At 41.2% G+C, this 25594-nt stretch overlaps 1 protein-coding gene across 1 annotated transcript in view; it reads left to right on the top strand.

Moving 5' to 3' along the window:
- The window catches only part of ccser1 (coiled-coil serine-rich protein 1), a 124572-nt gene that overhangs the window by 68941 nt on the left and 30037 nt on the right, over positions 1-25594 (top strand). The window lies entirely within an intron of this gene.

A 25594-nucleotide genomic window follows, 5' to 3' on the forward strand; every position in this document is an offset into this window, starting at 1 on the left:
GCTTCTTCCTTTTGTGTTTCTCTACTTTGTTATCCTGTCCGGTGATAATACGTTTTATGCTGAGCCACAGCAGCCTTCTCTCCGCCCTTCCTTCCTCCCTGTTCCATCTCTTTAAGAGCATCTTTTCAAGTTGAGCTAAAACTCTAATCCATCTTACTCTTTCTAAAGATGTTTTGCTGCAGTGACAGTCATATTATAGTCCACTACCAGCTCCTCCCCTTCTTCCTCCAATTCCCACATTCTCAGAGAGAGCTGTGCTGCTTCCTACCTGCCTGCCTGCCTAATGCCCTCAGCTGACATGGCCTCTTTGGCTTCACTGGGAGCTGACAGTATGGGAACGCAGCAGACTTAATGGATGACTGTCTAAAAATGGCTGCCTGTAACGGAAACAGGAGCAGAGTTTTGGGGTCTGTTTCTTTGTCTCTCTTTTCTATCTTTTAAAAAACTTTTCTTCGTCCCCTCTTCTTCTCCAAAGGTTCTTTTCTACCTTTAATCCTCCTGTGTGTAAAGTTGGCAAGAAACATTGATAAAGAGGGAACGCTTTGCAATTGTGTGAGTGAGTGGGTGCACGGTATCCACACTGACACATTGATTTACCCACACACACACACAAACGATAATGTTTGAGTTTACTCATGCAATGTCAAGTTCAACACGAATGCATTATTGAGACATAAAAGAAATAAAGGTTTGCATGAGCAGCAGTGTTTCTCTACCTCCACAGAATCTGTAAAGCTGAAGTACAGAGTTATGTATTGTTTGGTTATTGGTACACTGATGATGATGATTCAAGTTTTACTGTTATTTACAATTGCAGAGGGTGGAAACCAGTTGCAAGTGGTAGGAGAAAATGCTCTTTCACAAATGTGTGCGACAAACTATAGTTATACATACTATCAGTTAATGTGTTGGAGTCAGTTACAGTCATGCCACTCCATAACATAATGTACTGACATCTGTGGAGTGGAGTACAGAATACTGAGGAGAGTCACCTATAGCTATAAAAGCAGCCAACACAGTTAAATGAACAGTTATGATTCTGCTCTACCACTTTATAATGAAGTACGAAGCTTTGCCTCCCCAGCCTGTCATGATATTTACTCCATGATCTCAAAGCCTGTGCAGAATATTGAACTGCAGCAGACCAGTTTGATGGGCGAAACTTGTGCAACATCTAGGTGGTGGCAGAACATGGCCCGAATTATGCATTCACAGTGGGTCTGATAGCGTATTTGTACTTTGCCACTCATGTTATGGACATACACATAAAACACGTCACTCTCACATAACAGTTAAGGCAATTAAACAGATGAATGGATGCGTATGAAACTTGTTTTAGCTTTTGTCTCCATTACTAGAAATGAAAGCTATGTGGAGTCATGATCCTGCAGTAGATGTGCCTATTGTTGAAAGCATGTATTTTAATATAAAGTTCTGTGTCAGTCACATGTTCACCAAATAATAATAAAAAAACAAGCACAGATCTAGTTGCACTTCACACAATGCACTCTAGACTAGATCCACACAGGCACCAAGAAATGCAGTGAATCTTGACACCAAAATTGCCGTCTAGTGCGGGATTGCTAGGGACACTCCCCCTACTTTGTTTCTTCTGTGATGCACAATGAGTCACCAAAACGGGTGCAGGCAATGCAGGACCTCACTGTGCCTGTGGAAAAATATCACTTTGCTGCTACATTTGCATGAAGTTACAGCTGTGAATCCTATAATTTTATCCTACCGGTGAATTTTTTTCCTTTCATTTTCTCCGCTTTACTTTCTTATACATCCATCGCAATAACATGCACACTGTTACTGCGTGTCTGCGTCGCGCTCCGTTTGCCGTCATTGACTAATGCATTTCTAATAATGCCGCCTTAAATGGCCATATGTAATGGCATATATGTTATTAATGGAAGTTGAAGCAAGCGAGGGTTTGGGCTGTGCCGTTTGCGTTGGTGTGCAAATTTGTATGCATGTCCATGTGTTTGTCCCTGCCCATGTGTCTGCCTATGTGAGTGTGTGTGTGTTTGTTTGTGAAGCAGCCATTAGTCCTGGCCTTGGACAGCAAAGTCAATAAAACGCTGTTGAAAGTGTCAAAGTATCTTCAGTCAAATAGGTTTAGTTTTTGCCTCCAACTGTATAATTCAGACATTATTGTGGTTGTTTTTGTGTCGTGCTTACGTGTCGTCATGCCTCCTGTGGTATAATTTGCACATCAGTGTGGTCATACCATTAACAGGGCATGAATTTAGAAGAAAGTGCTGTTTTACTTACTGTTTGTCCGATGTTTTTGTCTGAAGAGAATGGACTGTACGTTAAGATGTCAGAGAATTTTAAGCTGTTTAATACCCTCAGTCGTAGTATATTTTTTCTGACATTTTAATTGCTTTTAATTATTTCATTACTAATTTCCGACAGTCGTCTTGATTTGCCTCACCAGGACCACCTGCAGTGAAAAAAGATGCTCTGTCTTTGTTCTTATGAAGTGAGATTTAATCTCAAAAGATTCACTCAATTATATCACCTCCGTGAGGTGAAGTGGTTTGATTAACTGGCAGATAATCATTTGAATTCAAGAAGTACTGCTAAGTATCTCATCTGCTCTGCAGGTGGAAAACAGTGATGTTCAGGAGCAGGGCAATAATATATATATATCTTTTGAACATGTTCATTGCTGTTCTGGTGGTATTTAGGAGTTATTTTAGTGTTTTCAGCCTCTTTTACTGCATAGTGTCTGGCCTTATCTTCCTAATGCAGAAAAGCCAACTTTAGGAAGTCTGGCCAGTACTCAGGCGTATGGTTTTGCTATCTATTATAAGACTATTACCTAGCTATAGAGTCCTCCATATGCTCAGGCCCCTTGAGTAGATGGGCCCTTAATTAGAGGAGCAGCTGGCTGCCCGCTAGCAAGCTAGGCTAGCAGCACAGGTGACTTAACTCAGCAGTAGCTTACAGCATGTGCGGCCTGATTTCCGCCCCCCTCCCCACCCCAACGTGTGCGTGCATGTGTGTATGAAAGAGAGTGATAGAGGTTGAGTGTGTGTTCATGTATGTTTGCGAGTGTGTGGGAGATGCTACGGCATGGAGCAAGCTTATATAGGTTACCTACCCCAGTGCATCGAGGACAGTCGGCTAGCAACAAAAAGTGTGTCTACAAGTGGGGCAGCTATTTCTACTGCTTCCACCACTTCACGGGGTCGACCATCTCACTCATCCTCCCTCTCTCCGCCTCACTCTCCTTCTTTTCTGGAACGTCCTCTTACTGCTCCTCACTCTGTTGTCCTGCTCCTTCTCTTCCACCTGCTTTTGGTTGCCGGGTCTCTGGAAGTGGAGAAGTTAGCTTTGAGAACTCCTCTCCTCTCCTTCTCCTCTCCTCTCCTCTCCTCTCCTCTCCTCTCCTCTCCTCTCTCCTCTCCTCTCCTCTCCCAGGTTTCCGGGGCTTCAGGAATTCATCAGGGATTCTCCTGCCCTGGTTTCCCTGCGCCGGACACTCTGTCCCAGGGACAGCTCCTGGCCCCCACACTCTTAGAAAAGTTAGCCTGAAGTTGTGTTTCTGTGGGACAAAGTTTCCTTTTTATTCTACTTTAATACTTATGTCTCGCTTAGTTCCAGGAAGGTCAAGAAAAGGAAAAGTCACTTGGCTAGCCGTAGCGTATGCCTCATTCCTCAATAATATGACACGTCGCTCTTTCAGATGATTGTTTGCATTAATTTTGAGTCCCAATTAAATTACAGCTTCGGTGACATCTTGTTTCTACAGCTGTAGTTTGGAAATTGAATTGAATACCTGAAAAATTAACTGTTTTGTCAAAGCTGTCATGAATAATGGGACATTTAGCATTTATCATGCAGCCTTTATTCTCCCGTCCTCTTACAATATTTTCTTTCCTCGATTTATGTAGATAAACCTGTTTTAAATGCAGTACAGTGAGAAAAAAAACTACAACTCTCAATCTACCAGATGTCAGTCCTGTCCTCGTGATCGTCTGTACATGGAACCAAAGCTGCTCTTACTTCTCGCATAAAGAAAGTAAAGACAAAAGTCGGACCTCAGCAACTGAACAGTTAAACTTTGTGAGTTTCATCAACAACCATAAGAAAGTTCAACCCTCTAATGTAAATAAAAAGCGTCTATCAGAAGATATGTTATGCTGCAACCACTGGTTTCCTCAGGTATTGCAGTAAATAACACTTTCGAAGAATATTTTGCAATGTAGTCTTTGTCATTTTGACCCTGTGTAGGTCACATAGAACTGTTTTCAGGTACTGAACAATGGTACTACAAATGGTATTCTGGGACCTTGTCAAAAGGGAAAGAAGACCCAGATATCCCCCCTAAGAGCTGACAAGTGGCAGCGTATGTGAGTCAAACACAAAATGAAAAGTGTGGACTGACCCCATTTTTTTTTTTTTTAAATTCTGCACTTAAAGATTTTTTCCTTCTGCGAATGTGCCAATGTAGAGTTGGCAGGTAAGGTGAAAGGGAAACTGAGAAAGAGTATAAAAAGAGGGAGGTTAGAGAGAAAAGACGAGGAGCTATTTTATGTCCCGCAGAGACTCTTAAGAGCTGGAGGTATGGTGGCTGTTTGAAAGTTTTTTTAGAGGGGATTGAATCGATTGAGATTGCTTTCTTTCAGCGAGCTAATTTCATGGGCATTCTTAAAAGGAGCATTTTATGGGGGGAATCAAAAGCTCTTGATGGTTAGCTCACTCACGCTCCCTTTCTCACTCTGTCTTTCTCGCTCTCTTCCTCTGTCGTTCTCTATTCTCAGTAGATTTGCGCAACTTTATTTTTTTTGTCTCCTCTTTCTGCCTCTTTTTTTTGTTCCCCCCCTTCTTTGCTTCCTACCCACCCCTCTCTCCTTAGTAGCTTCTGAAGAGAATAAGAGAGCGGAGAGATAGTTGTGGGTCGTTTATTGTCTGTTTGTGGGCTATTACACTTGAATAGAGAAACATTTAAGTAGATCAGGCAGATTCTTCCCTTTTTTTTTCCTCCTCTCATTCTGTTTTTCTGTCTCTGAAGATGTTTACTGAGGTATGCGGTGGAATTTAATGTGGAGAGGAATCCTCTGTTTGGACTTGTTGAGGTATTTGACATGAACAATGAGAAAATATATATATATTTTTATTTGAATGGTAAAATGCATATCTCATCTTTCCTGACAGCCATTATTAAACATGAATAAGTATTAATTTTTTGAGTTATTCAGAAACGTTATTGACATAATTGAGACTTTAGCAATAAACTGCTTTATTTTTTATGGGATATACTTCGTTTTGGAACCAGTCCTTGTTTAAAATAGCAGATTTTTCAGTTCCTTCTAAATTCAAGGGCTACTCGCTGAGGTGCCAAATAAATATTTAGTTATAATTAGATAAGTTGAATAACCAAAAGCCCCTGACAGCTGATGTCAAGGCCGGGCAGCTAAAACAGAAATAGATATTCAGATATGTCCTTGTGCTACCCTGAAGCATGAGGTTGAGATGGAAATCTCGAAGCAAAGGGCGAGTTTACTCTGCTGACACTTCCTGCCCGTGGGGGTCAGCCCTTCAAAGTTGTCTCAGAGAAAACAAATCTATCAGAGAAACCAGCACATATAGACTCTTGTACAGTTTAAATGGAGTGGGACCAGCCTCATTTAGGCACTACTCATCATTTTATTTAAACTAATGCATGAAGCTGTATAGCATGGGTGGGTTGGACATTTGTTTTTCTGTTTTTCAAACTACAGTCAGTCTTTCTGATTCGGTCATCATTGGTCTTTTATTTTGGAATACAATCGACACGTTAAGAAATATACAATACAGAAGCATCATGTGCATCACAAACTCCTATAAATTACCTACAAGATCTTGGATTAATCCTAGCAACTGGACTTGCTTGAGTTTCTTGAAGACGTTCCACCTCTCATCCAAGAGGCTTCATCAGTTCTGACTGACTAGTTGGGAGTTCCAGATACTTATATCCTTAAGTAACCCTGAGAAACCCTGAGTTTCGGCTTCAATTGGGGGTCTATTGCTCCTCCCCCCTCGTTAACCGAAACCGTAAACTGAAACGCAGGTGTTAATGGATCCTTAAGGATAAATGGAACTCCCTATAGTCAGTCAGAACTACGATTAATCCACGAGAATAACCATGACCTGGATGACTGAGAATCTTCACAGACATGCTACAAGATCTTTATTTGCTGATCAGCAGAAGCAATATATCCATAACTTTCAACAAAAGCGTGTTACAGATTTGAGTTTAGCCTCTGTTAAGGTGAGTCCTAGTCAGTCGCAGTATGTCACTTGCTAACTCATGTCGCCTTTCAGCCATGTGGGAAATGATTGTCCCAACGCTTGTACAAACTAAACCAGGGAAGCCATCGATTCTTTTTCTTTGCCTTTGTTCCGGGGACGTTTTTGTCCGGAGTTATTGATCCAGTGAGCCTGGTAGAAAAGAAGCGTTCAGTCAAGCATACCTCTACTGATGACCGCCTATTATTACGGTCTACGTTGGTGACACAGATCATGTTCAGCTGACCCCCCCTGTTCAGAGAGAGGACTCCTAATGAAAGCGGCAGGCTGATCTTCATGTGTCTCCCTGGGGCTGGGAACCCTGAATCAATATGTAAAGTGAGATACGATCAGATGAATCTGCGTCATCAGTGCTCTCCACGTCTGTGCCAGTTTAAGCAGGAAGATGGATGGTCCAGCGCTGATTGTGACTATGTAGGTCTTCAACTCCTATTCCTGTAAACTAGATCATTTTGTACAGCCTAGTCCTTACTGAGTAATGGTGCTGCTAGGGATAGAAATAAGAAAGGAAGATGGAGAGAAAGAGGAGGAGCATGAGAGAGGCAGATTTCTGCCCTACTTAGAGTTTTTATATATTCTTCTCTTTATGTCCGTTAGACTTCTTGTCCCTCCATCTTTCATCCCTTCCTTGTCTAAATTTTGATATCCTTAATCCGCCTTTTCTTCCTCTTTTGTGCTCCTCCATAAAAAAAACTGTCCCTGCTTTTCCTTTTCTTTTCTCTGTGCACATTTATTTTCTGTGCTCTGATCTCTTTCTCCATCTTCATATTGCTTTTCCTTACTCTGTTTCTGTTCCTTGCCACCTGTTCCCTCTCTTCTCACCTCCATCTCTCCTCTTTCTCTATCGTCCTTATTGCTTTTGGACTCCGTGTCCTTCTTCTTTACCATTGTGTTTTTTTGCTGTCTCTTCCTGTTTTCTCTTCTTTGCCTCCATCATTGTCTCTCTCTCTTCCATTCCTTGATATCCTTTTAAGGTGCCTTCCTTCATTCTTATTTTTATGATCAGCCTTTCACCTGTATGCCACTCTGTTCATATCCCCTCCCTCTCTCTCATCTCCTTTATTACCGTTACTCTTTCACCCTGCCTTGGTCCTCCTTGTCACAGCTCATCCTGTATTACAGTTGCTCGTCAGCTCTTGTTAACCCTCTCCTCTCCTCTCCTCTCCTCTCCTCTCCTCTCGTTTAATCTTATAATGTGAGAAACTGTGTGATACAAGAGCACTGAGCGGCGTGAAGCTGTTTCACTGGATCGCCTGTAGTTTCAGCGGTTTACTGGACAGTTCTGTGGTGACTCTTTGTCACATACCATCCACACATATTTTATATCTGTAGTTCCACCTTTACAAGTTCCTTTGGTTGTCGTGGCATTTGAAAGAATCAAAGCAGTGAAACTAGTCAGTATCTAAGTGTAAAAATAACATGGAAAGAATTCCTTAACAACAGTGTCATATAGTCTTGTTGCTATGAGGCCGCAATAAGTTAATTGTATGTGTGCTCTATTACTGAATATTAAGTCATTTGTCTTAATAATATGTTAAATAGCTGTTGAATAGACAACACTATGTAAAATTAGCTATAAAAAGACTAACACATTGCTAGCACCATTAAGGCCTGTTTAGAAGCAAAAGTATTGTCAGCAGAAGATCATGTAATTATTGGTTTTACCACTGCAGAGCCTCCACACACTGAGATAATCCACTTGCAGGTCCTGAGCAGACCCCTATATTAAGGTTAAAGGGCCATTACCACATGCTAGCCCATTAATACACAATCAGCAAAATGCACATAACATATGGGACTCCTCAAGGGAAATTATTTAACAGTTCCAAGAATGCAAATGAATATTTAAATGTAAATTTATATACAAACTGTATCTCTGCTGGTACCTTAAAAAAAAGCATGCTGTGTTTACCAATCATACTTCCTAATACATTTTTATTTTCAGCATTTACAAATTTAGTATTTCCTACTAATAGGAATAGAACACTGGCAGCTGGGACAACATTAATATGGATAGCGTAGGTAACTGTGGGAAAATACCGTGGAAATACTGTTACTTGGGCATTGTGCCTACATGTTTAAACAGTTGCCCAAAAATCGTGTCCTTGTCTCATGGCTTCTAAGCACATTGTTGTGGAATTGGTATAACATTTGTAGATTTTGGCAAGCGCATCTCTGTGTGGGTACACGCAGAACAACCCTGTGTGGGAACACGAAGAACAAACCAACATATTTATAAACGCTGTACTTTGCTGTGGTGTCACCCACTAGCTCTATTTTTTCTTCCGCTCATCAAAACCGGTGTCATTGACGCAGAACACCTCGCGCACTTCATCAGCATTACAGAAAGGAGGCGAGCGCTGAGTCGATGCACATTGCTACGTCTTTTGATACGAAGAAGCAGATGTACACGTGTAGCGCAGCTATGAGTGAATGAATGATTGAGTGCCAGTGTAAGACATGGCACGGTCTAACAGAAGGGAGCAGCATTCAACTTCTGCTTTGCTGCAATGACACTATATTTGCTCAGTCTGCACAGACCTGTTCACATTATTTACACCTAATGAGAAATGACAGTCTGTCACTGGTGAATTCATCATAAGGGGGCAGGCAGTGTTGGAGGTTTATTTATGATTGCTGTGAAATATGAACTTTTGTTCTGATCTAACAACATCCCTCCTTTTTTTGTCTCCGCCCCCCTCTTTTTTTTTCTTTTATTGGTTGCTTTTTATGTCATCATGTTTTTTGTTTCCAGGGCGTCAGGGCGCACGGGAGCGCCACAATGTCGTCAAGGAGACAACTGAGTGAGTGTCTCTGTTCTGATATCACCTGACTGGACGTGACTTGTGTCTTGTAGTGGTCTACCTTGATGTGCTAGATGGGAGAACAGGGGGTCTTGGTACTAAGGCTTGATTAATCTGCACGGCTCTCGGTTGAGTAAAATCCGAACTACAATTGTTTTACTTCACAAATCGGCTCATTCAGTGCCTGTGCCATTTGTTTTCCACAATCAGAATGGATGAATGTTTTTGAGATCATTAGGCGCCAGTAATAATTTGGTTTTAAACACTTGAGCTATATGAGAGTATTCATTACTGGTTTAAGTGGAATGTGCTCGTAAAAATTTGCTGATGTAAAATATGAGGCTTGATGCTGGTTATGTGAAGTAAAATCATGGTGGGTCGTAAGATGAGCCGTTTTTAAGTATAAATCAAGTCCTGGTATGGAGACCTTGTGTTTAATGAATGCCACCTGCACTGCCTTGTCCTGTAATGTAGACAAGAATGCTGCCTATTGTACCTGAGTTAATCCTACCCGAAGGAATGGCGACCCAGAAAGATCTTGACTTCAAGATCATCACTTTTCTGGTTTAAGTCAATGTAAGAGAATAGCTGTGTCTCGTGGAAGTCACTGTAAAAGACAATGTAATATTTTCTGTGGTTTATGTCACAGGGGAAAAAAATATCTCTGCTGAAGCATAAGACAGTGGTACAGATAATTTCTTTTGTATTGCAGTTTGATGGTGCAGATCATTTCTGCTATAAGTCAGCGATCTTGACAAATGACATGCTTTTAGATATTGAACAATTTTCAGTACATTCCACCTCTCTAAGCTCAAAGGACAGTCAAGTGCGTAAATGTCAAATCAAGATTTTAGCCCATTCGAAAGAATCAAAGTGTGTAATTTGTCGCAGTATTCTACATTGTATTTACTGGGTGCTGTTTGCACTGTAAAGTGCTAAGAATGACACTGCCTTTCTAACAACTTGGCAACCACAAATAGGTTCACAAAGTGGTTGCTATGATTTTAAAAGTCCACCATATTTTTCCCCTTCTCTTCTTCAAGTGTTTTTACTTCTAAACATTTATCAACTCTCTGGCAAAATAAAAAAAAAAGGATTCCGGTTTGAGAGTGCTGTAATTTTACAGTCAAGTTCTGAAAGTAAAGGAGAGCTCGTGTTATCAGGCTGCAGACACCATGAAAAGTTTGCATTTTTATTGCTGTAGTATGAAACATTGCACAGAAAATATTATGTTGTGGTGGAGTTCAGGAGTTTCCCAAAGACAAAAAGCCTCAGGGGTAGAAAGCTAAACAACCTGTACTTTTTTTTTAATGTCTATTCCCTGCCCTACTACCCGCACTGTACTGGACTGTAGTGGAGCATGCTTTAGGATTCAGAGCACCAGCGTGTGAATGCAGTGTCCCAGCCTTCCTCTTCCTGTTCATGTGTGAACTTTAACCCCGCTTGTCATTGCACTGAGACTTGCAATGCCACCTGTCACAGCACTCTAGCCTTTTTTTGACCTGTGTGACCTGTGACCTTACCCAGACAGGCTTGATCCTCCCGTCTACCCTTCACTTGGCCACACTCGCATTACATAACATATACACACACAAAGGTGTCATAAGCACAGGTGTTCATACAATACAAGCACACAAGAACAAACGTCTTTACTCAATACGGACACATCCAATGTTAACCATAAATTACAACGGACCTATTTTGGTGGTGTGTGTACACACACATGTGCTTCTGAGGGAGATAATCCCTATGTGTGAAGGTTAAAGCATAAAGAGACAATAAGAGCCATTAGGGTGTCATTTGTTTGCTTCATTTACGCAAGGGCACCTACGCACTTCCGTGCCTATGTATGAGTGTATGCTTGTTTGTCTGTGTGTGTGTGTGTCTGTGTGTGTGTAGTTGAGTTATTTTTACACAAACATCCAGATTTGCTGCAAGAAATGCCTCATCATGTTTGTGTGTCTGTGTGTGTGTGCTAATGTATGTGTGTTGGTGATTCTTTTTGCTCATTAAACTCCTCAAGGACTGACAGTAATGCTGTGCTGTTGAATTATTAGTCACTTCTGGACCTGTTGCAGGGCAAACAACATTAATGAGCAAAACCTCATTTATTTAGCAAGGTGAAACCAAGTGGCAACCACTGAGTGCTGAAGCCAGAAACGCCTCTTGATGCAATTCTTATAATGTCCACTAGATGCTTGTGCCAAAAAAAAGACACAATCTGTATGCCTTTTGTATGACTAGAAGAACTTTGACTTTTTAGAAACATAAAGTCAGTCATTTTCCTTCGTAGCCATGGCTAATTAAATGTCTTCTAATATTATTTTTGGAGGCAGATTGGTATATTTCAATCCCCACAAAGAAATCACTTACGCTGCAAAAGCATATGTTTTGGGGCTATCTTTGCATGGGCAATCTTCTGTGGTGGGCTTCACTCACTCACCATGTAAAGCTCCTTTCAGGCTACGAGAAATTTGAATTTTCATCCTCCAAACAAATAACAATATGCCGCTGAGTGATAAACCTGAAGCCTAGACATAATAAAGCTGCAGATGATGTCACAGACACTATATCTATTCAACAGTCTTAAAAGTCTGACTAAAGTCGTAAACTGTGACATTAGGATGAAGTGTTTTGCAGTGCCCCATAAAGGCCCGGCACAAGAGTCTCCAGGTGGACCGGGGCTTTTGTGAATTCATTAGAATTGTAAATACACTGACTCTGTGTGATTTAGTGCCTTATAAAACATACATCTGCATTTACTGGTCAGCCAGCAAAGTTAGTATTTGTGTTAATGTATGCGTATATGGTGCCGGTGGTCTACTGATGTCATAGTGGGAGTGGGTAGCAGGTAGAGAGAGTGAAAGAGATAGAAAAAGAGTGTACAGTATGTATGTGTGTGTGTGTCTGTGTGCGTGGGTATCCAAGCCTGCCCAGTGGCAGTCACACTGCGATAAAAGATTTCTTCACCCATGTGGAGGTTGCATGCTGAGGGAAGGCTTGTGTGTGTGTGTGTTTTGCACGTTTGTAAGTTGTCCTGGAGTTGAAAAAGGGCAAAAAGTGATGCCCTGTTCTGAGTGTTTCAGTGTTTGAGCATGCATATGTGACTGTACCACATCTTTGATCCTCTATTTTGGGTACCCATTGTGACTCCCTTGTTGCCTGCCTCAGACAGGCAGATGAAATAGTACAGGTGTGTGGGTGTGTGCATCTGCGGATGTGGTTTCCAGCGAGAGACAGATATTGTCAAGGTAAAACTGGATACATCCAACTGGCCCCTGCCATCTGCAGGTGCTACTTTTGAGAGGAGACTGAAGCCAAACCATCCCAAACAACCGCACTGCACTGCCATGCAAGAACCACAGAAGTGGGAGCCGTGTGTGTGGGGGTGTGTTTGTGTGTGTGCATGCATGAGGCTAGTTTCAATGCTGGCTAGCTGCCAGAGCACTTATCTAACTGTGATCCACAGCGCTACTCACTGTGACTCCTAATTATAGACAGAGGCACTCAAACAGACACATATACACACAGTTTCTACATGCTCTCCTGTGTACCATTCACGCTAATGAGGTACTCTCCCTGAGGAAGTACCCACACTCCTCTCTGCTTCTTGATAGAGGCCACCAGGACCACCTCCTCTGGCAGCCTACCTCCCAGTGTTCTATTCAGAGAGGACGTTACACTCATGCATATACAGACTGACACAACAAGCAAGACAGGGCAGACTAGTTAGAGTTGAAATGTAAAAAAAAAAAAAATCTGATGGTGAGAAAAAAAGCGCGAGCTGAAGGAATGCAGTGAGAAATGGAACAAAAAAAAAAAAAAAGAGGGGCTGTAAGAAAGCTGCCGTGGGGAGCGGAGCAGATGAGAGAGTGGGACTGCCAAGAAGTGAAGAAGCCAACAGATAGAGATCATGTTGAGGGAATGGACGGCAGGAGACTTGGAATGGCTTGTGAGAAGAGCAGAGAAGGAGGGGAAGAGATGGAGAATATTTGTTCTGTTTACTTATTGAGAACCAGGATGCATGATCACAATCCCCTCACAGTCCCACAGGCTTTCACTGCATCCCTCAATCTTTATGTCCCCTTGCCTCTCCTTGTTTCCCTGTTTCTCTCTGTCTCTCTTTTCTTTCTTCTCTCATTGTCTTCCTCCCTTCTTTGTAATATTGCAACACGGTGAAGATGGCAGCCAGTCAAATGCTTAAATCCTGCAGTATTTGGTTCAGGTTACACTGGGATGTTATATCTTTGCACCATATGTTGTATTCAATAAAATCTCCTTATGTGCCCAAATCAGGATTTGTTAATATGAAGGCAACACGGCGTCTTGTGTCGAAGAATTAACAAGCTATTTAGAGCAAATACGCTGCATTAAACTCGCTTTGTACGGCCCTCGAAGCTTGATTAAACATTCACAGGTGATCCATAATTAGTTTTCCAACATGTCTTAACTGTGCTTTCTTCCCGCGTCCTCTAAATAACTTTATCAAGGTAACGCCACTGCTCCCACCACCTCTGATACTTAGTGCTGACAGAAAAGAACTAAGCAAACAGGACAGAACAGGACAGTCCAGAAGGGAAGTGCGGCGGCTACTGCTGCGTGCCTCTCATCCCGGCTAACCCCACCTAGCCCCAGGGGCAGCGCAGGGGAGAGTGGGGCCTGTCAGCAGAGGGTGTGTATGTGTGTTGGGTTTGTGCATCTAAGAAAGAAGAACAAAGGGAGAAAGAGCGTGCGCATGTGTTTGTGTGGGAGTCTCTGATCTGTGCCCCCATGTATGGCTTTCTCCCCCACGGGCAGGGCATAACGGCACAGGGAGGCGGGCACCTAACTGGGCACAGATGGCAGCGACAGACAGACAGGGACGATGGTGACATAAACACGTTAATAAATAATTATCTGAACAATGACACTGGGTACACCGGAGAAGGAAGGAGAAGGACAGAAGGAGATGGGAAGGGACAAGAAAATGGAGAGATGAGAATTTAAGAAGGCCAGGAGAAAGAGTGACAAAGAGGATAAAGGAACAAGGCAGGTTAAGAGGCTGCGGAGGAGGAGGGAGGTGAGGACGGAGAGGAAGTAGAGAAGAAGCTGTCACGTTAAGGACAAAGGAAAATTACCACCAAAAAAAAAAAAAAAGAAGTAGGGAGAATAAAGTTTATAAGCTCCGGTAAACATCGACAGCTGCTGCAATTACAGACACCATATATTAAAAAAAAATGGAAAACTAAACTGAACAAGTGAACGTGGATCTGCTACTTCAGTGTCCACAGATCTTAAGACCAGTAGCAGCTTAAGTGTCAAACTTAAGAAGAGACAACCTCAAAGGCCCAATCGCTTTTAGTTTTGCATCTCTCGCTCCTTAAAGGATTTTTTTTTTTTTGCTGGGAAACAAAATGGAGAGATCAAAAAGGCAAGTGTGAAACTATGAAGGGGGAAAAGGGAAGGTGGAGAAAAAGAGGAGAGAAGGGACTTAACTTCAGACAGAAAAGAGACAAGATGAAGGATGTAAGGATATAAGATAAGAGGGAGAGGAAAGATGAAGCGGAAGGAAAATTGAGGAAAGCATGACAGAGGGAGGCTGTTACTGTACATTGTAAGGAGGGGTGGAAGCCAGATGAAAGCAATACGCTATTCAGTGACAAGTTATGCAGACTTTAGGTGGAGGGAGCATCCTGTGTGGGTTTCTTGCCAAGTGTGCGCCACGGCACGTGTGCGGTCCTGCGCAAGTGTGTGTCGTGCTGACCTATAACTGCTCTTATCTGTAATGAATGAAGAAGAGGCCCTCTTGGCTCCCTCTCCTCTCCTTCTCAAACACTTTCTTCCTCTCCTACCCTGTGTTTTTTTTTTCTTTCTCTCCATCCAGCCCCTGTTTAACTTCCACTCTGTCAGTCATTTCTCTCTTATTATTTTCCCTCTCCCTCCTGCCCCCTTCTAGCTCCCACAGCTTTCACTATATCTGTGGTCACATATTAATATATCTGAGTAGCAGGTTAACATAATTACGGGTCCAGATTTGACTACAGCAGGCATCTGTGTGTGTGCATGTGTGAGGCCCCGCTGGCTCTCATCCCCTTTAGATATGTTCTGAAAGGTCGAGACCAGATTAACATTTTAACTTGGGTGTCAAAAGGCATCCCTCTTTTTTCCTTCCTTTACCCTCCTTACTCATTTTTTTTTTAGCTTCAGCAGGTCATGTTATAATGCAGTCACAGTCAGTGTACTCATCACTGTGTTGTAAGTTCATTGTATGCCATATTTGGTCTTTACTATGCTGCCGTCTGTGCAACCTTCTTTGCATTCACTTCGATTTTTTTTCATTAATACATAATGGATCACACTCCCATTGGATATTCCGCGGCTTTAAACCTGTCAAACAAATGAATGCAACTGTGAAATGGCCTTAATTGTGGTGAGTGTTCTTTCTAACTGGAGATTTTATCCTTTATGCTATTACTGCCTTGTAGCAGTTCATCTGGATAGCAGATCATTAGAATATGGTAAAGGCCAATTGGCTTCCTTAAGCATTAGCGTATTTACGGCTGTTCTCGCCCTCCCTGAAGTCCCGTCAGAGACTCTGCATATAGATGCAAAAATAAAAAAGGCTATCACTGAAATATATCACTCCTATTCATTTCCTGAACTCAAAAAAAGAGCATGTTTTTTTCCTTGCAAATGGTGTGCAAGCTTTAAAGGAAGCACAGTATAAGTTCTCTCTCAGAGAAAATAATAGCAGCAGTTTTTGTCCATGTAAGCAGAAAGACTGACAAGTAAGAACGAGGGTGTCACAGATGAGAATTACTTGCTTTCAAACGCTATAGGATATAATCTTTTCTGACAAAAAGCTGTGTTTTGAGTATCAGATATTTACTATCTTTAAAGTGAATAAGATGGTAGCTTTCTCCTTTGCTGGGGCAGCACTTGCAGTCCTGTTGGCTTTACTATGGATTTAAACCCCAACCTAGTTTCACAGGTGTCAAAATGTCTATATAGGAGCGTATTATCCGCTTCTCCACTGTCCATCTGTATCCTCACAATGTTCCAAATGCTCATATTTTCTAGAAAACCTGTCTGAATTCACGGTGTTTGTCACTAACACTGTTTGTCTTTTTATGTTGGCACCCTACTTAGGCAGACATTGCAATGTGCTTGTCAAAATCAAGCGAATCATTTTACATGTAAGGTGTTTAAGCAGGTTTGCATATCATAGTTGGCAGTACTTTTTTTTTTTTTTTGTCATAATATAGCCCTTTTTGGAGAAGCGCGCCAGAAAAATATAGCACGACATTATTGTTGAACGCAGAATTGGCTACTTTACCTTGGAAGTTTTAAATAGTGATGAAGTACTCATCACCTATAGATAGGGTATGAAGCCATTTTCATAAATCCTAAATTTGAACTGGCATCCCCACTGCTTATCCTCTCGTCCTGGTCTTTGATCCTCCTCTCATCTGCCTCCATTCTCCACTGTCCCTTTTCCAGACCTCCTAAAGTCTTGGCATCGTCTCCAGGTGCTGCTGCCTTTCATGGCTTCTCTCTCTCTCTGTGTCTCCGTCTTCCTCCCTCCCTGTCTCTCTCTCTATCTCAGCTCTCCTTTTCTCACTTCCTTTTTCAGATCACCAGTACTTTCACTGACACATTTATTTTGTTGTTTGTTTTTTTAGTCCTATCTCCTTTTACTAGTAATGCATTTTTATGTGTTTGTTGTGTCCATGCATGCATGTTCTTCTGGGCGAATATACTTTTGTGTATTTTAGGGTAAGAATTCACGTCACTTCGGTAGAGTTTACCGCTGTTGAAAGAAATTGTTGGAATCAGAATTTGGGAAAAAAATAAACCTTTAATAATCTCTACAGGGAAATAAATTTGCTGCTTGCGTCTTTGCGAATGACTGTTGTTTGACAGTCTGAATGTCTGTGTTAGTGCGGTTTCCTAAATGGCAATGGATGTTATTTTTGAACCGTGCATATTTTATGTGCGTCTTTAGGGACATTTAAGATACTTGCGAGCACTATGCGAAACTGAAATGTAGCCATCAGAACATTTTGCTGCAGTAGCTCTTATTTACTTCACTCCAAATGGCTCTTGTTATGCTCTTTCTTTTTCTGCTTTAATATCAATACATAATAAATACACGTCAATCACTGAGTTAATTTAGAAATGTATTCCTCTTCTCTCTGTTTATTCCTTGTAAAAAGATCTCATCAGATCCTCAGCCCATGTGCTGGATTGTCATGTTGAATTTTGTGTCTTTCACCACATTTACATTCAGTCACATCGCCGTGCCCCTTTGTGTGCCTGTATTCATCCTTGTGCTCATTTGTGTGCATTCCATGCTCGTATTCCGTCTTGCTCATCTCACTTCCACGTGTCTTTTGTGTCTTCTCCTATGTTTTTCCATCCATACATGTCTCCCTCCATTTGTCCGGAAGCAGTAAGCAGCATGGTTTGACGGCGGAATGCAACAGGTACGGGTGTGTCTGAATTGGGTCAACACTACAATCCTGGGTCTGAAAATTGCTTTTCCCCCCCAATGTTCTTTGTTTTTATTGCATTCCCGCTATATATTAAATAATTTATACCTGATTTTTTTTTGTCAAGGGCGCCATCATAGAATCAAGACATGAAATCCATATGAATATCTTACTCTTTTTAAGCGTTCCATTATTTTTTTGTAATTGATTGATCTAGTCTGGCAGGCCGTAGACTATGTAATGGTCTATTCGCCCTCTAGGCAGGGATAAGCTCACAACTGGCCCAGGTTTGTGTGTGCCATCTGCCATCTATCCATCATTTATCTAACCGTTCATTGCTTAGCCTGTTTCTCTCTCCAATCAAGACAGCTGAACATTTGATTTACCTTCGTTATGGTAAATGTGACCTCATGGGTGTATTCCAGAGGATTCTAATTCTATGTAGGTCTCAGTGCTCTCAAGTGGCTCTCTGACTCCTGCCAAGTCTCCGCTCATCTCCTCCTCCACTCCCAAAGATGGAAATCAAATTCCGTCTGTATAGTCTAACAGCATGTACGAGAATATGGAAAAAGAGAAGAAGAAGAAGAAGAAAAAAAGAAAGAGGGCAGTGATTGATTGTAGCAAGACAGCCACTACAGAGTGCTGAGATCCTATTTTCAGTATTCATTGACTTGAGCGTTGATTTAACTGGGTGGTTTCTAACTAACGCAATAAAAGAAATAACAGCTTCGATCTTAAATGATGATTCCTAGTCCAACTCTCTCTTTGACAAGCTCCATACTAATACGTGCCAGTTGATAAAATGTCTTTTTATAGCTTAAAAGATTTACAAGAACATTTATTAACTCAGACATCGGCTTCATCGCCTATTTTTCACAATGCCATGCAAGAATGATATTTTGATAATCCTATTATGTCAAGTTTGATGTCCCTAAAATGACCATAATATTCTGCGTTTATCATTTCCCGTTCATTTCTGATCAGCATTTATTATTTGGTGTACGCTGTACATGATTCTCTTTGATTTATAAAAATCAATCCGTTTGACTCAGCAGTGATTTGCATGCCCTAACTACCTGTCTGCAAGTAATTCATGCTGAGTGAAGCCACAGGTTGGCCATTTTGATTGATGGCAAGTGATTTGCATAGCTGTGATTGCATTGCCCTGTTGGCAGAGTTGGGTGTCAGGACTCATCTCAAGTCAAATTTGTCACGATATCTAAATCTAAATCAGTCGTAAACCTGCACTTCACCCAACATGCAGCATTTGTATGCTCATCAGATATACCTGAAGACATGAATTAATCACGAGAATTATGTTTTGTTCTCCTGGAAGTGGGCACAGATGTCTGCTTTTACTTCCAGTGTGACTCAACTATTGCACCACACTATTAACAGAGGTACTTGTGTGGCTTTTGTAAAACAAAAAAGCAACACCAGCGTACTAAATGCTGGCCTTGGCTCGGTATTTGTTCATAATGTAGTAGATGTGGAGCCATTTCATATGATATTTTCATCAGCTGAATGAGACAGTGCTCAACAATGAGCTTCGGCAGATTTCAGTGTCCTCTCTGTGCATTAGCCTATATTGGATGAAATTGTCTGTGTGAGTCTGATTTTGTTTTTAAATTGGCCAGTCAGGACAAGGCTGGGCAAATGATCTAATGAAGAGAGAGCATGGAGGATTGTTAGTGTAATCGGTTTGGAGCTGCATGAATCTGCCTCTGATAGAAATATTTCACCACTGAGAGGAAGGCCATGTTGCTCAGCTTGCCTCCAGTGTGTTTTATAATGAGAGAAGTTAACATTTTATCTGCCCTTTTCTAATGATGTGACATGTTTTTCCACCGCTGATGATTACATAAAAGACGTGTTGCTGACTGAACATGACAAATATGAAAAACAACGGAACAACGTGTAGCGCCAGACACACAAACAATGGCAGTCAGCTTTCAGATGAAAACAAAGCCAGCCAGCGAGTCGCTTTTTGAAATTAGAGCGGCAGCCTTTAATTCTCTCCTTCGGTATTAGAGTGGATCACAGGGAGATAAAGACTGAGAGCACCAAATATTTGAGATAGTTGAGAGCGCGGTGGCCCTCAAAGCCCTCAGTTTCCCCCTGATAATACACCTTCACCTGCCCCTTCTTCCCGGTTCACTGACTGATTGGTTTGTCATGTGAACATATTTCATTTACTGCAGAGTATTTTAGAAATTGATCGATTGATCTTAAGTAGCGGCAGACAGCTCATGAAGCTTTAAGCAGGTAATGCCACGAGTGAGTATTAAAAGTGCGCTCCTGAAGGTGAATGTGTGCTATAATGGCACTACATCTGTGTGTGCATGCGTAATGAAGCATCTATGGAGTAGCTGGTGTGTGTTGGTGTCTGTATTTGAGAAGATTTTTTGCGTTCGAGTGAGACCAGGAGAACAGCTGTTACGTCTCAGCATGTGCGGCTCTCAAGGGGCAAAGACATGAGATTATCCTTAGAGCACAACGGGAAGCTACCTAAACTCTCCTTGAAACTAACCAAGCACTTCCTTTAGCTACAGTACACTTTCCCGGGCGTGAGGGATTCACGCTGTGCTTCAGCCTCAGGTATTCGCTCTGTTTGCTTATGTATTCATTTTCTGGACATTCTAGTTAAGCGTGGCAGAAACATTCCCGGCCTTTCATTTCTGACATGTGACACGCATGACACAATATAGCTTAATATTCCCATTTTACAGTAATAGTCCCTTTTTTTTTCTCCCCTTTGGTAACATTCAACAAAAATGGATCAGTGATGTAGTGAAATAAAGTGTTCTGCACATATAGACGTTAAACATCGTCTTCGTGAGGTCTTCTTCTCCCCTCTGTCTTTTGTGCACGCTTGCTCGTTCCTTCATTACCATGGTAGACCAGGTCTTTATTAATGAAGGGACATCTGTTTCATTAAAGCAGAAAGATGCCTGGGAGAGGGAGGGAACGAGGCGATCTAAAGAGGAGCACATGCATGAGAAACGGCCAGACATAGGGAGATGCTTGGTGGTTGCGGGGAGGATGGCGTTCGAGCCTGAGTGGAATAAAAAGGAAAAATTAAACAGAAATGCAAGAAAAAAAAAAACAATAATTAGGAAGAGATGTCAGACTTTTAGGCAGGAATCTTCTCATTAAGACTGATACAGTGTAGAAATGGGGCCCAGCTTCTTTCACACCCATACATATACAAATCACATCACATATATCATCATAACAAAGCTACCGCAAACATAAGGTCCCTCACAAACACACATGACTGTGAGCCAGGATGAAGTAGTAAAGCATTTCATTCATCATAATTATGCCATGTAGCACAAAGGATTAGTGAATAAACACTGCCAGTGACAGCCTGGGGGGGTCCCTGTGCCGCAACCAGGTTGTATCTGTTAGAGGAACGCAACAAGCGTTTTTCAAAGGTTAAAAAATGTGGCACATTTAAAGATAGATCACCGCTATAACTGTAGCATTTGTGTGTTTCATTCTTGTTGCTTCAGATTTAGTTGAGATGCAGTTGACAATTTCTAGAGCGTGTTCAATTACATCAATGTCACCCACGTATTGATTTAGGGTTGATATTTACTCTCTCATTTGCTGCTTCGATTAGGCAGAAGTAAAAAGGTCCTTTTTGAGTTTTTCCAATCTCACACTGCCCTAGTGATGAGGATAAAGAGAATTATTGTAGTTCCAAGATCTCCCAAATGTCACAAAAATAGTCCTGGGCTTAAGATATTAAAGAATAAAATAGTAGCATACAGTAGAATAGGATAGACAGATATCGAAGACCGTGTTGAAATTGCTCATAAATTAGAGGTTAAGGTTTAACACAGTGTTTAACACATAAGTAAACAGTATTTAATATATTTGTGGTATATAATTTTTGAGGCTCTCAATCACAAAGAGCAGTAAAAGCACAAGCTGTGCAAGGACAATGAAGGCGTACGTAAGAGCGCTTGTTATTTTTGTTCATATAAAAGCAGCGAGCAGTGCATCTAGCAGAGCATACTGTAAATCAGCGGTGAGGTGATTTATTACGTGAGTTATTATTCTCTCAGCCAGTCACATTACTTGTCTCATAGCTTTTAGATGTCTGAAAACAGTGGCGCAGGAGTAAAATATCTCACCAAATGATGGCAGAATGCAAATTTTGTTTTCCAAAAAAAACCAAAAAAAAAACAGGAATAATATTCTAGTGTGAGAAATACAGAGTTACAATGTGTGAACATGAGACCACAAATCCATAGCCAAAGGCAAGCGATGCTCTTTAATAGGTTGAATTTATATTTGTGGAGACACGGAAAGTCTGTGCACCATTTTTCATGTTTGTAATGCTGCACAGTTTTATTTTGCAATGCAGCGGCTCACGTCACGACTACAGACGTGCCTACTGATAATAAATACGGATATAAATAAATGAATAAGGCGAAGCTTTTTTTAATTATGTCGTGTTGTACATTTTTACTGGCTTAATGACACAGTTTGTTGAAACTGTTTTTATGATTTTAGCAGTCCACTATGATATATGTGTCTACACAGAGAGACAGGATATAAGACATATGATACGATTTGATTATACAGAGTGAAAACTGAACTTTTAATTGTTAAAATCGTTGCTGATTTCTGTGTCTAATGCATTTACAGGGTTTCAGTGTTTCCTTCCTATAGTTTGAAGGTGTTGACTGGCATTTTACAGCAACCTTCTGTATTTTATGTATGATTTAGTCAAGGCAACCACAGAAGTTCATTATCAGCAATGTTCCTCCACGTCAGACCCACATGTTAGACACGCACCCATAAGACAGAATAATAAGGGTTTAATGCTCTACATCATACACTTCACGCAGACTAGAGGACTGAATTACTGTCATTCCTGCGATAACTGCTTTAGTTGAATCTAATTATGACTATTGGTTGGAAAATGTTTAATCAAACTGTTTGTTCTCGTTTGGCATTATCGTGTAATTACTGCACATTTCTTTCACAGGATAAATCAGGTGCATCTTGCCTTGTGCTGTCTCATTTGCACAAACCGCTCTCCTCTCTCTTCACAATTCCAAACAAATGGGCAAAAGCACATTTATTGGTCTCAAAAATACCAACATGTCATGATGCCTTGACACAAGGTGCTGCCTTGTCTTTACCTTTCTTCAAAATGAGATTTAGTTTACCTGCATTTGTTGTTTTATTCCGACCCCGCCAGACCTCTAAATAATGAGTACGGCTAGCCACAGATAGTAGCTCATAGGTTAGCATTTGTCTACAACAGACATGTGAACAACAAGAACGAACTATTTAATTACCACAATTATCCATCACCTATTGAATTATTCGAAGACAGCCAGTTTGTACTTGTAAAGACGCAATAAACTGTAGCTTACAGCTGTTGTACCTCGAGGACTGATGGCCTCTACTGGCTGGTAGAGGGTGTGATATGTTTGTTGATTATCCTTTGGAGGATAACATAAAATGGAACTGAATTGGACATTCACAACTTATCTTCAGCATTGTCCTTTAAATGGAAAGAATAGTGCAGATTGGATTAGAGTGCATACACACTGTGAAACAACAGCAGTGCAGGACAAAGTAGAATTGAGTGGGCGAGAAGTGAAATAGTAAAGTTAAATTGTGCTTCACTTTAACCATGATTGAAGACTTTTAGGCCATGTCGCCTGGTCGGGCAGGAAAGAATGAGAACGGTTGGGGGAGAAAAAAAGGATAAAATTAGTGGTGTAACAAATTGGACGTGGTTGGAAGAGAAACAAACAAATAAACCGAAAGATCAAGAAAGAAAGTATTATTAAAGTTTAAAAGAAGAACAATATGTGCTGTGTCGAGGTCAGCAGTGGCAACGGAGGCATTACACACATGCACTCACTCAATGGCCAAGGTCAGATAGAGTCACAGTAGGATCACAAGGTCCCTGCAGAGGACCAGGTTATAACTGACAACTATAATTAGGCTAATTAGTGCAACAAAACCATCATCACAGTGGGTAATGACCTGGGCAGGCCAGCGAGGGTGATGGATGGAAGGATGGATGGATGAGAGAGGGAGAGAGAAGCAGGTAGGCAAAGAGTGTTAATTAGGGAAAGGCTAAGGGGAATGATGGATGGATTAGCGAGAGCAGCAGAGAGAGGAAGATAGACAGGCTGCATGAGGAGGATCATGGGGAGACGGAGCGCCGAGGTGTGGATATGAGACGCAGACAGGTTAGCTGTTAGACACCTTTGATCTGTCAGTCTTCTTGTTTCATCCCGAGTTCAGTTTCGAGCACAACACTCACGACGAGGTTCAAAATACTGTCTGCGTTTGCATGCGTAATGCATCTTATCTCATATTAGCCTTAGTCGCACTGTTATTTTTCCCTCTACCCTCACAGACTTGTATGCTAATCATTTGTCACATTAGGCTGACAAAGGTCTGCGTAAGTACTTGAACTGAAAGTGTTAAATTATGCCTCTTGACAGTAACATGTAAATGAGGGCATGGAGTTAAAGTACCCACGTTGTAATCTGTTAACTACAAATTAATGCTAAAATGATTCTTCAAAGAGTCAGTCAGGAGCAAACAACAATTCTGGAAATTGACTGAATATTTTAGGGGGGGTTTGGTTGGGTATTTGAAGATGCTCTAAGCAAAATATTTAGTAAATCATAAAATAGATTTCACATGAATTTTTTAAAAAAAGGAAACAATTCACAGGTTTTCACATCATTTCTCGGAATTTATTGGACAATCTTGGTTGCAAACTGTGACAATAAAGGCATTAATCCACTATTGAATAGCAACATTTTAGCGCAAACCTCCACCAAATATGCAAAGCCCTCATAAATATATTTTTAGTACCCTCAGACCAAATCTGTACTCACCCAAACTCCACCAGCCTGTCAACTCAAGTGACTCAATTGGCCACATACTCGCCCACACTCCCAACCACTCAACCACTCGCCCACAGCCTCATTTCATATGGAATTAAATGTCTTGGAAGCAAAGGACATGAAAGAATATGACATGTGAGTGAAAGACTGTGACACACACACACGCACCAGGGAGAAGAAATGGGAGAATAGAAAGAATTGTGAAATACATTGCAAGAATAAGAGATGGAGAGAAAGACGGGGTCTAACTTTTCACACATCATTATGTACATAAATTAATAAATGGCAGGTGCAGCAGAATCCAGCGGCCGACCTTTATCTGAGCGCGTATGTAAAGGCATATGTACTTCATGTATTTTCAGATGTAAAGTCTTTCGTGGATTGTGCATTTAAAGTAGATCTGACTGAATGAATTTCAAAATGTTCCAGAGCTGCCGGAATGTCACGAGTAGGAACTGCTGATATGATGGTTCAACAAAGTTTATGCAAATATATTTTTTTGTCTTTCAGTGAGCATGCAGATAATTTATGTATATCTACACCATCTGACAAGTATGACACATTCTTAAAATGTAATACAGGATGCTGACAACATCCCTTTTTTTTTTTTTTAAATAGTTGTCTATCCTTTTTTTTTTCTTTCTCTTGCCCAAATCCAGGAAGGGGTTAAAAAGCAGACTTGTAAACTAATCCTGAAACAGGCAGTTGCTCCAGTTAAAAGAAGTGATGTCAAGCTGCTTTGCATCACTCTCTGAAAATGCAACATGAGGTCTGTTAGTAATTCTGTCTTACTCCTTTTTGAACTCTTTTTTTCTCAGTCAGTTGGAGGGGGGGAGGATTTAGGTGGGCGGATGGATTAACTATGTAATATCGGTGCAGCTCTGTGTAAGATTAAGTAAGCCAGTTATGAAGGACTGGTTCTGGTGAGATATAACATGATGCCACCTTGACCTTTTTCTCCTCTGTCCTCTAAGACGATCTTGTTTTTGTGTGAGAAGTGTAGACGTGGCACAGGAAAAAGGTACCTTTGAGGAAGTCAGTGAATCAGGACGGATGGGTGGAGATAATACAATACACAAAAGATACGGTTCAGCATGTGTTGTAGTTTTAGGGTTTGGTA

The sequence above is a fragment of the Stegastes partitus genome, unplaced genomic scaffold (assembly GCF_000690725.1).
Source record: "Stegastes partitus isolate 25-593 unplaced genomic scaffold, Stegastes_partitus-1.0.2 Scaffold448, whole genome shotgun sequence".
Classification (NCBI taxonomy): Eukaryota; Metazoa; Chordata; class Actinopteri; family Pomacentridae; genus Stegastes; species Stegastes partitus.